Source organism: Salvelinus alpinus, chromosome 36, assembly GCF_045679555.1.
Source record: "Salvelinus alpinus chromosome 36, SLU_Salpinus.1, whole genome shotgun sequence".
Classification (NCBI taxonomy): Eukaryota; Metazoa; Chordata; class Actinopteri; order Salmoniformes; family Salmonidae; genus Salvelinus; species Salvelinus alpinus.
In genome coordinates, this window is record NC_092121.1 from 17,951,418 (window position 1) to 17,967,084 (window position 15,667).

A 15,667-nucleotide genomic window follows, 5' to 3' on the forward strand; every position below is an offset into this window, starting at 1 on the left:
GCCGGGCCGCCTTCCCTTCCCTCAGCGTGCTCATCATCTCCTGTCCTCCCTCTGCTAGCTCTGTGCAAGGTTATCCAGAGTCAATAAGCCTTCTGCAAAGGTTAAGGAGACCTATGAGGAAGATATTATGCAAACAGTCAACTCTGTGGAGCCGGCAGAACCACACATAACAGGCATAACAGGCTTTTGTTCATCTTCCATTCTAAAAGTGAATTATAGAGAAAAGTTTGGTTTCCCTCGCTCTCCCAAGGTCAAATGACTTATGGTTTTATATGGTAGGATCTTTCTCTTAAAACATCTGACCTTCAGCACTGCTCAATTAAGCATAGTGAAATTAACCTGTTGTCAGTATTGTGATATTAAACATTTGTGCGTCCTGGTTTTGAACAAAGACATGTTGGCCACAATCTGATGCAATATCCTAGACAGGCTGAATGAGAGTCATCAGACAATTACAACCGACCTATTCTATTTCACAACAAAACAATATACCAATGGTAATAATGTATCAATATAACAATGGTAATAATGTATCAACAGAACAATGGTAATAATGTATCAACAGAACAATGGTAATAATGATACTAATACAGTTTTACCATATTAAGAAAATGCTAGAAAACAAGGGGTATTCAAATGATTTATACAAAAATATAGGAGGTGTAAATGTGCTGTATGTAATTTATACTTATGAGCAAACCTGCTTATCCACTGCTTTGATAATAATTATGATTAGAAATTCTATATTTAGGTATTTGTAACGGTTGTCGTCGGAATGAGAAGGATCGGACCAAGGTGCAGCGTGGTATGTGTTCATAATATTTATTTTAACTCAGAACACTAAGACAAAATAACAAAAATAGACCAATACGAAACAGTTCTGTCTGGTGCAGACACAGAGACAAAAAACAACTACAAACAAAACCCATGTGGGCAAGAGCTACCTATGTATGGTTCTCAATCAGAGACAACGAAGACAGCTGCCTCTGATTGAGAACCACACCCGGCCAACCAACAAAGAAATACAAAACATAGAACACAGAACATAGAATGCCCACCCCAACTCACGCCCTGACCAAACCAAAATAGAGACATAAAAAGGATCTCTAAGGTCAGGGCGTGACAGTATTTCAGTCTCAAGGCTGCTCCATATGTACACAGATGTGTTCTAGGACATGAGAGGAATGAAAAGCATTGCAACATACAATCACTACTCCTAGCTATGAACAGTGAACAATCCAATAGATGGACAAACAAAACTAAGACCAAGAGAGAATGAATTAAAGAAACTTTAGAGGTTAAGTGAAAGATGATCTGAGAAGAGGTGTGTTTAGTGAAGCCTGAAAGACAGTGAGTGAGTCTGAGTTAGGGACAGAGCTAAGAAGAGTGTTCCACAGCCTCAGGGCCACCAGCAACAAGGCTCCATCTCCTTCACTGTAGACAGAGGTTTGACTTGGGAGGGGAAAAGCCGTCAGTAAAACCACAGCAGATGAACAGTAGTTGGCAGCAGGATATTACCCAGAGAAGCTCCATGTTTGGTTGGCCCTTGGCCTCCAAATCCCTCAATAATGAAATTATGTCAAATTATTTCTTCCAATTAAATTGGAATTGTAACACATTAACCTCTAAAGCGAGGATCTCAAGGTGCAATGCAGTGAGGCCGGGGTAAAACACACCAGGATCCTCCTCACACATATGCCACACACATCCTCCGTGTGGAGCGCTGCGCAGCAGGTTGCCAAAACAGAAGTGCTCGTCACTCTCCACCCACTCTTTTTCATAATACCCAATACAACAAAACAGCACACAGTATCGCAGGCAGCGAGCGCAACCAATCTGTGGTGAGGATCAAAAGGCAGACCTTCAAGGAGAATGAAATGCCCCAATTGATTGGCTGCGCTGCTTTGGTCCACCCGCGCAGTGATTCTCCAATCGATACCTGGGAGATTAGCAGCCATCAGCGGCCGACATTGGTGATTTACAACCAGCACGTCTGCATGACGGCAGGTCAGACAACCTCTCTGCCTTGTTCACACAACATTCACAGCGTTTCAGCCTGAGGAAGGACAATGAGGGCAAAGCCGTGTGTCCTTAGTAGAAAAACACCAGCAGTAACGGAAGGTTACCTATGTGTTGTGTGTTTATTCCTCCGCATTACGTCGGCATGGAGGAACCAGTGGACATCTAAGGTTTGTAGCCCAGAGGGACACAGTGGTTCAATCACAGAACACACCAGACAGAGTGGATCAGGCATCTAACCTAGGCACTAGGAGACATAGCTGGTCCTTGTCCTTCTATTCATCTGTCATCTCCCACATATAATCCTCCTCTTTTGATGGTGCGATAGTGTAGCTGCTGACGGGCTAATCAGCTGGTTTTATCTAGTCAGGGCGACTGTCTCACCAGCTTCTAGAGGACAAAGACACACAAGCTAATTACTCACCGTAGGCCAGGGGTTAAAGGGTTAAAGCTTTAGAAGGTGAGAGCAAAGCGTGGCGACACTGCAACAAGGATAAATTACCCAAAAAGTATCCGCTGTTATCGCTCTGTCTGTTTTCAAAAGACAATAATGAAATAAATAAATGGAAAAAATGTCTGGTAGAAAATGAAATGATAGCGTGGCGGTGTTTTGTGAAATTGTGCTGTCAAACGTTTTTCCTTTCTAATTTCCTGGAGCGAAAATGATGGAGCATGTGCGCTGACAGCTGAATGAGAGATGGAGAAAAAAAATCACCTCACAAACATTTTTAAGCGACATTTCGAAATATAATAATATAACAATTATTCCATGTGAAATGACAATTGACAGATACAGTGACCTTGTGTCAGTAAAATGTTTAGCCATGGACATTTATTGACGTGTCAAGGATGACAATTGCAGTACAACAAGTGCAGAACGCATTCACATACTGTTAACTAGGCAACAAACCTGGTTAACAGGTTTGCTGCCTATTGTCCCTTTGCTAGGGCCTACAGATATAGGATCTTAATTTGATCACCCTGTTGCAGGAAATGTAAAACTTGTAGTGTCATTGCGGTTTAAAAAGGCTGCTGAAGTTTGTAATTTCCACTTTGAAATTTCAGACTTGATTTTCCCTTGTATCAATGTATCAACATATCAAAATGTATCAACCCCTACAAAAATGGCCATTAATTATAATCCACATAATAATTCACATTTCCTGTTGCTGCAGGATTATTTTCCTGCTGTAGCAAACTGTCTCAAATTAAGATCCTACATCTGTACTCCTGTTTTATTCTCCCAAATGCTTGTTGAAATATGTAATGGTATTTCAACAACGATTTTATGAAAAGAGCCGTGTGATGTCTTGTCATTTGGATTATACTCAGTCTCTCGAATGACTAAAAACACAATATTCTCAAGAAAATGGACTAATACACTGCATTCTATCTAGAAATTCAAATCTATATCAGTACATGCTACCTACACCGATAACCAAATGAGGTCGTTCCAGAGATCTTACCTATCAAACATAATAATATTAATAGTACACTGAATACAAATAAATACTGTATGTTTACATACTGTACATCACAATTACCACTATATAAATCCATATTCCCTGACATTTCTGAGTTGCAGCTAGTGAATTGTTCTGAAGTCCCTGGGATATTGTGTTTGTTATGTCCCTGTGTAGGGAGGCCTCATAGGGAGAAGTGGAGATGGCTGTGTGGAGCCCTGGTGTGATGGAACAGACCCGGTAGCGTCCCGGCAGCTCCCCGGCAGAGCTGTCACTTCCCTCCCCTGTTACAGGTGCTCCACACAGGGGAACTGGCAGCCCTGACGGACGCCTCCTCCCGAGGATTTATGGGAAATGACAGTTTCAGCTAAATAAAGCCAGAGAGTGGCGAGGGAGGGAAGGACACGGAACTTCCAAACGACCAGCACACAGGGGCTGACACTATCTGGAATTTATTTCCCAAGCTCTGACACAATTTAGTTCCAAAATGTGCTATTCGTACACTAGGCCTTAGAAACAGAGCAGAGTGGAGCCCCGGCCTTCTTCTACACACCTCTGTGTTAGTGGGTAATGGTCTACCAGGTGTTTTTTCCTCTGTGTTAGTGGGTAATGGTCTACCAGGTGTTTTTTCCTCTGTGTTAGTGGGCAATGGTCTACCAGGTGTTTTTTCCTCTGTGTTAGTGGGCAATGGTCGACCAGGTGTTTTTTCCTCTGTGTTAGTGGGTAATGGTCTACCAGGTGTTTTTTCCTCTGTGTTAGTGGGTAATGGTCTACCAGGTCTTTTTTCCTCTGTGTTAGTGGGTAATGGTCTACCAGGTGTTTTTTCCTCTGTGTTTGTGGGTAATGGTCTACCAGGTGTTTTTTCCTCTGTGTTAGTGGGTAATGGTCTACCAGGTGTTTTTTCCTCTGTGTTAGTGGGTAATGGTCTACCAGGTGTTTTTTCCTCTGTGTTAGTGGGTAATGGTCTACCAGGTGTTTTTTCCTCTGTGTTAGTGGGTAATGGTCTACCAGGTGTTTTTTCCTCTGTGTTAGTGGGTAATGGTCTACCAGGTGTTTTTTCCTCTGTGTTTGTGGGTAATGGTCTACCAGGTGTTTTTTCCTCTGTGTTAGTGGGTAATGGTCTACCAGGTGTTTTTTCCTCTGTGTTAGTGGGTAATGGTCTACCAGGTCTTTTTTCCTCTGTGTTAGTGGGTAATGGTCTACCAGGTCTTTTTTCCTCTGTGTTAGTGGGTAATGGTCTACCAGGTGTTTTTTCCTCCATGTTAGTGGGTAATGGTCGACCAGGTCTTTTTTCCTCTGTGTTAGTGGGTAATGGTCGACCAGGTCTTTTTTCCTCTGTGTTAGTGGGTAATGGTCTACCAGGTCTATTTTCCTCTGTGTTTGTGGTTAATGGCCTACCAGGTCTTTCTGCTGGCGAAAATCACATTTGCTACATGGCTGACTCTCAATGAATTATTTCACATTTCACTTACTTACCTTTCTAAAGGTTAATCTATTCTACATCAATAACGTCAAAGGAACATTTCACAGCTACAAATGAACGGTCCCCCTTCTTCTAACTAACTCTAAAGGCGTGGAGCATTGGGGTGCTTAAAAACTCAATTTCAAACTTCAGAACTTAACCATTCTGCAGCATATCTGAATGCACACGGATCGCCAGGCGACTGATTTTCTTTGCATTTAAATATGGACTATTTTTAATTGAGCAGAAACTGCTGTGTAAAACAGTGCTGAACTAATACTGGGGCTGAAATATCATTACACTGATGGAAGCCGGCCTCTATGACTTTTATTGGCAGCATGCAGAATAAATGTTCCATCCAGACACATCCATGGCTGCAGAGGCAGAGTAATCGACTTTTCGGACAAAATGGTGTGGAAAATGACGTGTTATGCCTAAATCCAACCTGGTGCACAAATGGACACAGTATCAGTCAGATGCACACTAGCATTGGCATTTTCACAAATGTGATTGGGCGGATGATATTGGAGGACTGATGTGCTGGACCAGTGCTTCAGATGAAAATGACCATTTTCAACCATGTCATCTAGTTCCAAAAATTTCTGCACATTTTGTTCTGTCTAAATAAAATTATGGTTCGGGTCCAAAATGTTGCTGCATGACATACTCACATTATCTTCCCACACACACACACATCAATAATCCCACGGGAATCGGAAATTCACCATGATACATGCAAATCAAGTAAGATTTAAGAAGAGGTGAAATTGAAAATCTAGAGATTCAACACACATTTCTGAATACAAGAAATGTGAATATTAATGATGTATGAATACGAAAAATAGAGTGCTCCCCCTATTCTAAATGTAATGTACAAGTATAGCATACTGTATATCTCTGTATTAGTGATGCAGAAGTTTGGCCACAGACATTTAGAATTCTCTCCCAAGGAACAGCAGCTCGCCTCGGTCCTTTTTCCAAATATCCCGGCGTATTGACAGGGTTGTAATGTTGCCGGAGCGCGAGGGAGCGGCGCTCTCTATATTTTTCCATTTGAGAATACACGGTGCTGGTAAAACTACTTCTGGAAAATGTATTCTGATCAATTCTAAATCAATTATATTTAATGACCACTAAAATGCTATGAAAACCATAGAATGTTAACCAAAATAAACAGTCTATGTATAGCAGCCCAGATGTAAATGGTAGTTTCTTCCCCGTCTTTTTTCTGGCAGTGGCGAGAATGATGAAGAACTGTAAGCTATGTGTGTGCACTGCGAAAGCCTGTCAGAGGCTTGACCACTTTAGCCAATCAGAACGTTGAAAAATAATCACTAGCCGTTCCTATCATAAACACCATGAGAAGCCGCCTGTTCACAACCACAAGCTTTAAAAGGCACGTCCACAGCGGACCAAGCTGGCCAGAGTCTCTTCCTCTGGGATTCGGGGAAGAAGACATTTGCATCATGTGTCAATTCTTCTCCCTCCTGTGCGCCTCCACCATCAAAGGCTTTGGGGACATTGTTCACAGTAGGGGATAACATGTGCCACGCGAGCTGAGACCACTGCTTAAGGGACAGATTGCAATTTACTGTGGGGAGGGGTCAATATAGTCTACCAGTCTAAGTGTCTATCCTGCCCCCTATCCACCATTCATAGTAACAATGGTAGGTGGATCATTTTCCCAGATCTGCAATAGTCTAACTATACTGAACGAAACATGTAAAGTGTTGGTCCCATGTTTCATGAGCTGAAATAAAAGATCCCAGAAATGTTTTCCGTATGCACAAAAAGCTTATTTCTCAAAAATGTTGAGCACAAATTTGTTTACATCCTTGTTAGTGAGCATAATGCATCCATTTATGTTTGTAATAAAGCCCTTTTGTGCGAAAAAATATCTTTCTGATTGGCTGGGCCAGCCTCCCCAACGGGTGGGTGGGCCGAAAACCATAGATTAGGGCCTAATGAATATATTTCAATTGACTGATTTCCTTATATGAACTGTAACTCAGTTAAATCTTTGAAATTGAATGTTGCTTCTATATTTTTTTAGTATAGAATTATATTATCTAGAATTATGTATTCTATAGGCTACATCTGTCGGTAAGGAAATGATGACATCATTTACATTTTGAGCTCCCTCACCTAAAAAAATAGCACTACACCACTGTGTATTGATTGGCTAATTTAGTGACCTATTCAAGCCGGGCAAGCTGCTTCCCTAGAGCGAAGCCAAAGGGGCGCAGACCAATAAACTAATATTAATCATCACAATAGGACACATTGATTACGTAAAGGACCTTTCACTGGGTGTCTCAACTCTGACTCCAGACTAATATGAGTTCAGTGATCCCCCTGCTCCCCAACACTCTCTTCCCTATCTCTATATATATTCTATATATTCACTATTTCTATATCTTCCAGCCGCAGCCTGGAGGAACACCACACGCACACGCACACGCACACGCACACGCACACGCACACGCACACGCACACACACACAGCCACCAGGCTGATCAAGCGCATGGTCACTCTGTAGTGAGGCAAGCTCTTTCCTTATTAGGCCGCGTGCTCGCCACTCTCCACAAAAAAAACTCTAATCACTGTCACCAGACCTCAGGTGAAAAACACAGAATGAATGTTGTGCCCTGCCTCAATCGGCTCCAATGCTAAACAGATTTTTTTTTGTTACTCGTGTGTGTGTGTGAGTGTGTGCACATGCGTGCACGTGTGTGTGTATGTTTGTAGTCTGTCAATGCAGAAGACCCCTAGGGACCGGAGATTCTCAAGTTTCTGTTGTGGTATCTCCCTCTGTTGATTCTGTTGTGGTATCTCCCTCTGTTGGTTCTGTTGTTTTATCTCCCTCTGTTGTTTTATCTCCCTCTGTTGTTTTATCTCCCTCTGTTGGTTCTGTTGTTTTATCTCCCTCTGTTGTTTTATCTCCCTCTGTTGTTTCTGTTGTGGTATCTCCCTCTGTTGTTTCTGTTGTGGTATCTCCCTCTGTTGTTTCTGTTGTGGTATCTCCCTCTGTTGTTTCTGTTGTGGTATCTCCCTCTGTTGTTTCTGTTGTGGTATCTCCCTCTGTTGTTTCTGTTGTGGTATCTCCCTCTGTTGTTTCTGTTGTGGTATCTCCCTCTGTTGTTTCTGTTGTGGTATCTCCCTCTGTTGTTTCTGTTGTGGTATCTCCCTCTGTTGTTTCTGTTGTGGTATCTCCCTCTGTTGTTTCTGTTGTGGTATCTCCCTCTGTTGTTTTATCTCCCTCTGTTGTTTCTGTTGTTTTATCTCCCTCTGTTGTTTCTGTTGTGGTATCTCCCTCTGTTGTGGTATCTCCCTCTGTTGTTTCTGTTGTGGTATCTCCCTCTGTTGTGGTATCTCCCTCTGTTGTTTCTGTTGTGGTATCTCCCTCTGTTGTGGTATCTCCCTCTGTTGTTTCTGTTGTGGTATCTCCCTCTGTTGTTTCTGTTGTGGTATCTCCCTCTGTTGTTTCTGTTGTGGTATCTCCCTCTGTTGTTTCTGTTGTGGTATCTCCCTCTGTTGTTTCTGTTGTGGTATCTCCCTCTGTTGTTTCTGTTGTGGTATCTCCCTCTGTTGTTTCTGTTGTGGTATCTCCCTCTGTTGTTGGGTCTGTTTTGTGGCGATGAGTGTCTGCCCGCTCTCACCTGAGGATCACCCTCTTATTTCTCCTTCACCACTTTATTAACTGGAATGGACTGCTCTATTGCAGAGAAGATTTATTTAGTTTTTTTTCCTAAAGACAGTTATTAATATCATAAATATTTGATGCTATTTTGTGTGATCCTGGAGAGACTGACAATGAAAGGGGAAGGCGATGTATGAAGGTTAACGCTGGGGGACAGGCTGATTAAATGTATACCGGGTGGCTGGGCTCACAAAACCCCACACAGGGCCTGTTAAACTTTCTAATGAAATGGACTAAATAAACAATGTAGTCATAGAGCATGTTACGACAGAGCCCGGGAAGACTTTGGGGCATGTTCCTGCCTACATTGAAGTTGTTCTGCGAGATAGAACTAATTCTGTTCCCTCCTGATAAGCGACCTCCAAAATGTTGCAAATGAAGTTGTATGGTAATGCTTTTCATTTCCTCAGTGGCTCCCTGCCCTATAATTAGCATCTTTTTCACAGAGGTCTGCAGAGAAACTACCTTTCAAAGCTCTGTTTAAGGAAACAACTCAATTCTGTTTTTGTTGTCTTATGGCAGTGGAAAATAACAATTTCCTTCGGTTTCTGTTTACCATATTGCTTTGTTGCAGAGTGTGTAAACCATACATCTTGTCTGGGCGAGACTAATATACCATCTTAACCAAAATGTCAAACATAACATTCAAATATTTATTATGGAACCTAAAAGTAACACTAGTGAACCAACCTTACTATACAATGATTCTCAGAGAGAGAAAACCGAGTGTAAATTAACTAAATCAAGCTAGAACATATTTGCAAAACATGTAGGCCTAACAGCAATCCCCAGCAGCTTATACTTATACCGTAAGAAGTTGGCATATGTGGAGATACCGTTGCCCGCTTATTAAAAGTTTTGTAATTGCTGATACCCAATACCCAAAGGTCTGCTTGAGAATTCAGAAAATAAATGGAAAAACAGCCAGAAAGCTCAAGGAGCAGAGCAAAACCCTTGAGTGAGTAATAATTTAATCAGCACATCTGAATGTTTAAACGAGTCAAGAATGCAACATTGATGTACCCCGTGAATATACTTTCCCTTACATCCAGCCATGGTTGAATACTTCTGGCCAATGATTTGAGGCCGACATATCTAGTTTGACTTTGCCGTGGTCTAAAACGCTACCCCAACCAACGCTCCTCATGCATAAAGTGTAATTAAGCCTAGAGAGAGTGAAAAGACTACCACAGCCATACCCAATATGATTGGTACCGGTTACCAGTGATCTAATCACTACTATAAACTGGGTGGCTCGAGCCCTGAATGCTGATTGGCTGACAGCCGTGGTATATCAGTCCGTATACCACGGGTATGGCAAACTGCTCTAATTACCTTGGTAACCAGTTTATAATAGCAATAAGACTATTGCTATTAGGGTTTGTGGTATATGGCCAATATATCACGGCTAAGGGCTGTGTTCAGGCGATGCGTCGTGCCTAAGAACAGCCCTTAGCCGTGGTATATTGGCCATATACCACACCCCCTCGTGCCTTATTGCTTAAATGGAAGATGCTGCTAGAACACATAAATAATACACAGAGAATGGCATTCACTTAACAATTGACTTTTTCCTTTAACCGGCCTTTCAAAGCGCTTTAATAACAGCTCAAGTTATGAAAATGATGTCCCAAGGCTGAAGAAGGAATACATAATAGCTTTCTTTTTGATAGTCTGTCTGCTTATAAGAATGTAGATGTATGCAACTAAATGTTTTCCAGCACATAAGGCAATTTGCTTTACATAAACATCTTCCTCTAAGAAAATAATGAGGGAGAAAAGAAATGGGAAAAACGCCTTAGTGTTACCAGGAACATTACCAACTTCTCAGTAAAATAAATTATGAATTGTGCATGAAAGCTGCAGGCAAATTCCAAAATGAAAGTTATATTAATTGAGAAAGCTTAAATGGCTCGTCGGGAGTTTTTTTGGGGCCGTCTCTTGGTGTTCTGAATATCATACTGTACCTCTGAGGATGTCTCAGGTAACTTTCTTTGGGTTTTCAGAGGCAGAGCTCTGGTGGCTGTGTTATGTAGGCCACTCAGACGTTAGGGCCTTTGATAGGTATTGATCCTACGCCCTCCTTGTCACATAAGTGGGAGGTAAAGTGGGGCCTTGCAGGAACAAAGCACACACTGAGGAAGAGATGTTGTTGTTGTTTCTAAAAGAGGATGCCTCTGTGAAGTTTACCAAAAACACTGGGTTCAGGCCTTTTTTGAGGACATGCTGAAAAGGGAAGTGAGTCTCTCTCTCTCTCTCTCTCTCTCTCTGTCCTTGGGGTCATCGATCTCTGATCTCTCAGTTCTTTCCCTGTATGCATTCTTTCTGGGAGTGTTCATCACATGCCAAACATGTGCATGACATCTAAGTGCTCTCTCACAGTCTAATGATTCTGGGATTAGTTGACACTTCTGGGATTAGTTGAAACTTTCTATGCCATGTGAAATGTAAACCGTTTCGAGTCTATGGTTAAATGTAGATTTCCCCCCCCCAAAAAATGAAAGACCTAACCTGGTCATGTGTGTCAATACAACACACCTATTCTACATCAGTTAGTTTACATTCCCAAGATATTAGAAGAGGACCATTAAATATAGATTTATTATAATCCTCTAACAGGATACTGTAGTCCAACCTAAACACATTTTGGACAGAGAATACATTCATGGGCCTATGGTACACATAAACTTTAAACTGTCAATGGGAATTCCAGTTCTTGTCCCTTTTGTTAAAGCAGTAGAAAAGCCCGGGCATAACACCATAACACATGTGATGTAAACTGTAAGCTGTTCCCCATCCCAAGCATGCTGCTGTGAGTCAGACTGTGGCATTAGGGCCAATTGGAATTGTTTAAAGGAGAGTAGGGCTGTAGACACCACGCCTGGCTCTCCCCTGCCTGCATTACCACTGGAGCTGATGACAAGTGCAGAGCAGCCCTGTTGTGTCTTTAATACAGCAGGAGTATTCTCCAGGGGAAATGCAATCTGTGTCCTCCGAACGGCATTACCCCGCGTGTCAGCCGCTATCACATTATACTCACCCTGCTCCAAATGGGAGAAGGAAATAGGAAATCGCCTCAGCCAGAAATGAACCAGAAGCATAATCAAAAAAATGTGTGTCACATCAGTACAGATCTGCACCCAGCCCAGACATCGCCTAGCTGAGCACTAAACAATAAGCAGTGGAATTGCTTGGGATTCTTCAGCGGTTGAAAGAATGTACGCCCCTTTTTTCACCCCTAGCCATCTATTGGCTTATACCAGCTTAGACGTTTAAGATATGAGATAAAAGGGGTATGCTACCCTGATATGTTTTTCACCATGCCTTTATTGCCAATAGAAGGAGACAGCAAGAGCAGAGAAATCCCCAAAGCATTAGAGAGACCTCAGTTTCTAACATTATTAAAGATCTGTCAAAATACTCTCACCACTATAGCTGGAATCATCCAAGCTAAAAGAATCCTGTTCCATATGTATCATCACATGTATGACAGTGAGTCAGAGAATAGTGTAGATAGTATAAAGAGTGCAAGTATCAATATTGTATACAGTGATACAGTAAAAGTATGCTATACAAATACATATAAGGCACATACAAACACTCAATTCCACATACACATACACACACTCTACACTTCCCTTAGTAAAATAGTCTGCCTGTGAGAGACAAAGGCACAGCACATAAGAGGATCAAGTTAGGTAGCTATGTATGTGTTTGTGTGTGTGAGCATGCTCTGCACACATGCGTGTGTGTGTCAGCGTTAAGTCCCTGTGACTGAGAGGTGAAAGGACTGTTGTACTCACAGTTGTGCTCGTTTCCCTGCGGTCTGTCGGCTTGTCAGAGTTTCATCCTCTCAGCGGTCTGGCTATCCCTGGGCTGGGCAGGGGGCTTTCTGTTCCTCTGCTCTGGACGAGGTGTGGTAGAGAGACTTAGCTACAGATAGAGAGAGAGATAGAGAGCAAAGGAATGAATGCGAGAGAGAGAATCAGAGAGAGAGAGATAGCGACTGAGAGAGTGAGGGGTGTCCTGCGATTGGCCCGTCAGTCCGGGAGAGGGAGCGTTGGTCTTAGTGGTGTCAGAGTCACGAGAGATGAGTCTGTTTGCTCCTATTTAAGAGGCAGTACAGTCAGCCGCTGCATGGATTCCAACAGCACCCACCGCTAACGTAGGCACGCTCACTGGCTGCTGCTCACACGCTGCATCCACATCACAGTCAGGGACAGAGAGAGGGAGGGAGGGAGATAAATAAGAAGAGGTGGAGAAAGGAGGGGGGAAGTGATAAAGGAAGGCAGACAGATACAGAGGGCCGATGACAGCTTCTGAAGCTGAAGCTTCTCCTTGGCTTCTCATCAATGACAGGTACTGAACAACAACAGAGAGAGAAAGAGAGAGAGAGCGAGAGCGAGAGAGAGGTAGGTATCCCCCATCCCTCCACACCACCCTCAGCTCCAAAACACACACACATGCATAAACAAACACAAAAATTATTGTGCACACGCAGACCCACAGACACACACACACACACACACACACACACACACACACACACACACACACACACACACACACACACACACACACACACACACACACACACACACACACACACACACACACACACACACACACACACACACACACACACACACACACACACACACACACACACACACAAACACACACACAAACACACACAAATCACTCCTCCCCCAACCCCATCTCAATTACCATAGCCCTGGCTGGCAGATGTATGGGAGTTGTCAGCTCTCAAGCTCGGCTTGGGGAGAGATGTGGTTCTAACTTATCTCATCTTATTTAACTGGGCAGTAATCAGAAAACAGTGGCAAGCTCATTTAGAGTCGGGTTGGCTGTGCAGCGCTGGGGGTGGCGGGGCCACGGACACAGACAGAGGCAAATGGCAATTATCACATCCCAAGTCACAGAACAGTGCCCCACAGGTTCCATTAAGGCCATTAGCACTGGGGGCCAACACTGAAACTGATCCCAGGCCTGTAGGATAAATAGGGCAGCAGCATCTGTGAAAGGAGGCAGTGTGCACTGTAGCACTGACCTGGCCAAGGGGTACTCCATTAAGATTGATCATCAACATTTTAAATGGAGAATTGAGGGCAGTCATGTGAGTAGAAGGATTCAGGGTTTGTGTTTGGTTGTAAAACTGATTTAATGACATCCTGACAATGACAATACATGTTATCATGCTGTACAATCATTATTCCTCCAGATTGTGCTCAATGGAATCATCTATGTCTCAACGGAATCATCTATGTTTCAATGGAATCATCTATGTCTCAACGGAATCATCTACGTCTCAAAGGAATCATCTATGTTTCAACGGAATCATCTACGGAATCATCTACGTCTCAACGGAATCATCTACGTCTCAACGGAATCATCTACGTCTCAAAGGAATCATCTATATATTAACGGATTCATCTACGTTTCAACGGAATCATCTACGTCTCTCAACGGAATCATCTACGTCTCAACGGAATCATCTACATATGTACGGAATTATCTACGTCTCTCAACGGAATCATCTACGTCTCTCAACGAAATCATCTACGTCTGAACGGAATCATCTACGTATTAACGGAATTATCTACGTCTCTCAACGGAATCATCTATGTCTCAACGGAATCATCTACGTCTCAAAGGAATCATCTATGTTTCAACGGAATCATCTACGGAATCATCTACGTCTCAACGGAATCATCTACGTCTCAACGGAATCATCTACGTCTCAAAGGAATCATCTACATATTAACGGATTCATCTACGTTTCAACGGAATCATCTACGTCTCTCAACGGAATCATCTACGTCTGAACGGAATCATCTACGTATTAACGGAATTATCTACGTCTCTCAACGGAATCATCTATGTCTCAACGGAATCATCTATGTCTCAACGGAATCATCTATGTCTCAACGGAATTATCTATGTCTCAACGGAATCATCTATGTCTAAAAGGAATCATCTATGTCTCATATGAGCAGGACAAGAAGCATTAGGAAGAATATTGGTTTTGACATTTTCTGCCGTAACGCTTAGTTTGACGATGAATGTCACGCTCAGTTTTTTTTCCCTCATTAACTATGGGGCCCGGCACACCAGCACACCAGCTCCAATCTGCTCCCTCCGTCGTCCCACAAAGTCCCTGGAATCCTATTCTCTGTCCTCTTCACTCCACCAAATTCAATTAAAAAGAGAAATTGGCAATTAGATCACTGTTATGATCCTGTAACAATGATCTAATGTGTAATTCATTGGCTTGGCGCTCCCCTGGGGGGTCCTGCTTGATGGAGTGGCTCTGAGAATCATTGGCATTCACCTCGGTCGGTGCAGCGCGGGGCGGGGTGGGCTCTCCTCTCGGCCCCCCATCACCATCATCCAACCTGCCTGTCTGGTCTCTACTGTCTCACCACCAACACCGAGGCCTCTGCTGGCCCGCGGCAACAACTCACTGTACCCACACATACTGTATACACACACACACTCATAAATAAATGTGCACACACACATACGCATACATACAGTGATTTGCTTTGTTTTATATGCATAAGCTTCATTCGGCAGGTTGCTGGTGTTTAAAGAGGACAGAGAGCACACACAAGCACATGCCCCTACATGCCCCGCCTCTTGCGGGAGAACCCTCGGCAATGTTTCCCTCCTTCATTTAATTAACTAAATTCCAATCTGGGGGGAGGGGCGGGGGGCAGGGGTGCAGCTCCAGGCTAAGATTCACATTGAGATAAGGGGTGAGGGTGGTGAGGGGGGAGTTTAACCTCAACACACCCAAACCCGGTGTCACCAGCCCTGTGACTGGAGCCCTTTGGGCAGCTTGTCACCAGCCCTGTGACTGGAGCCCTTTGGGCAGCTGACCCTACAGCACCACCAAATGGGGAATGTCTGCTACGCTTAGCATCATCCTCCTGGAGCCAGGTAGTGGCCACGTGTTTATCTGTCGCTACAAAGCCTTGTTACCTGGCAACATTTAATACT

The 15,667-nt window shown here is 43.2% G+C and overlaps 1 protein-coding gene across 4 annotated transcripts in view; it reads right to left on the minus strand.

The window, feature by feature from the left end:
• LOC139565392 (RNA binding protein fox-1 homolog 3-like) overlaps positions 1-12,828 on the minus strand; it is a 393,289-nt gene extending 380,461 nt beyond the window's left edge. For 2 of the 4 annotated variants that reach the window (XM_071385692.1, XM_071385691.1), the window contains exon 1: positions 12,448-12,823. The gene's annotated coding sequence lies outside the window, so the exon portion shown is untranslated. Of the gene's footprint in view, positions 1-12,447 lie in introns of all 4 variants that reach the window. The other 2 variants (XM_071385695.1, XM_071385696.1) reach the window with 2 other exon arrangements.
• Positions 12,829-15,667: the final 2,839 nt, after the last annotated feature.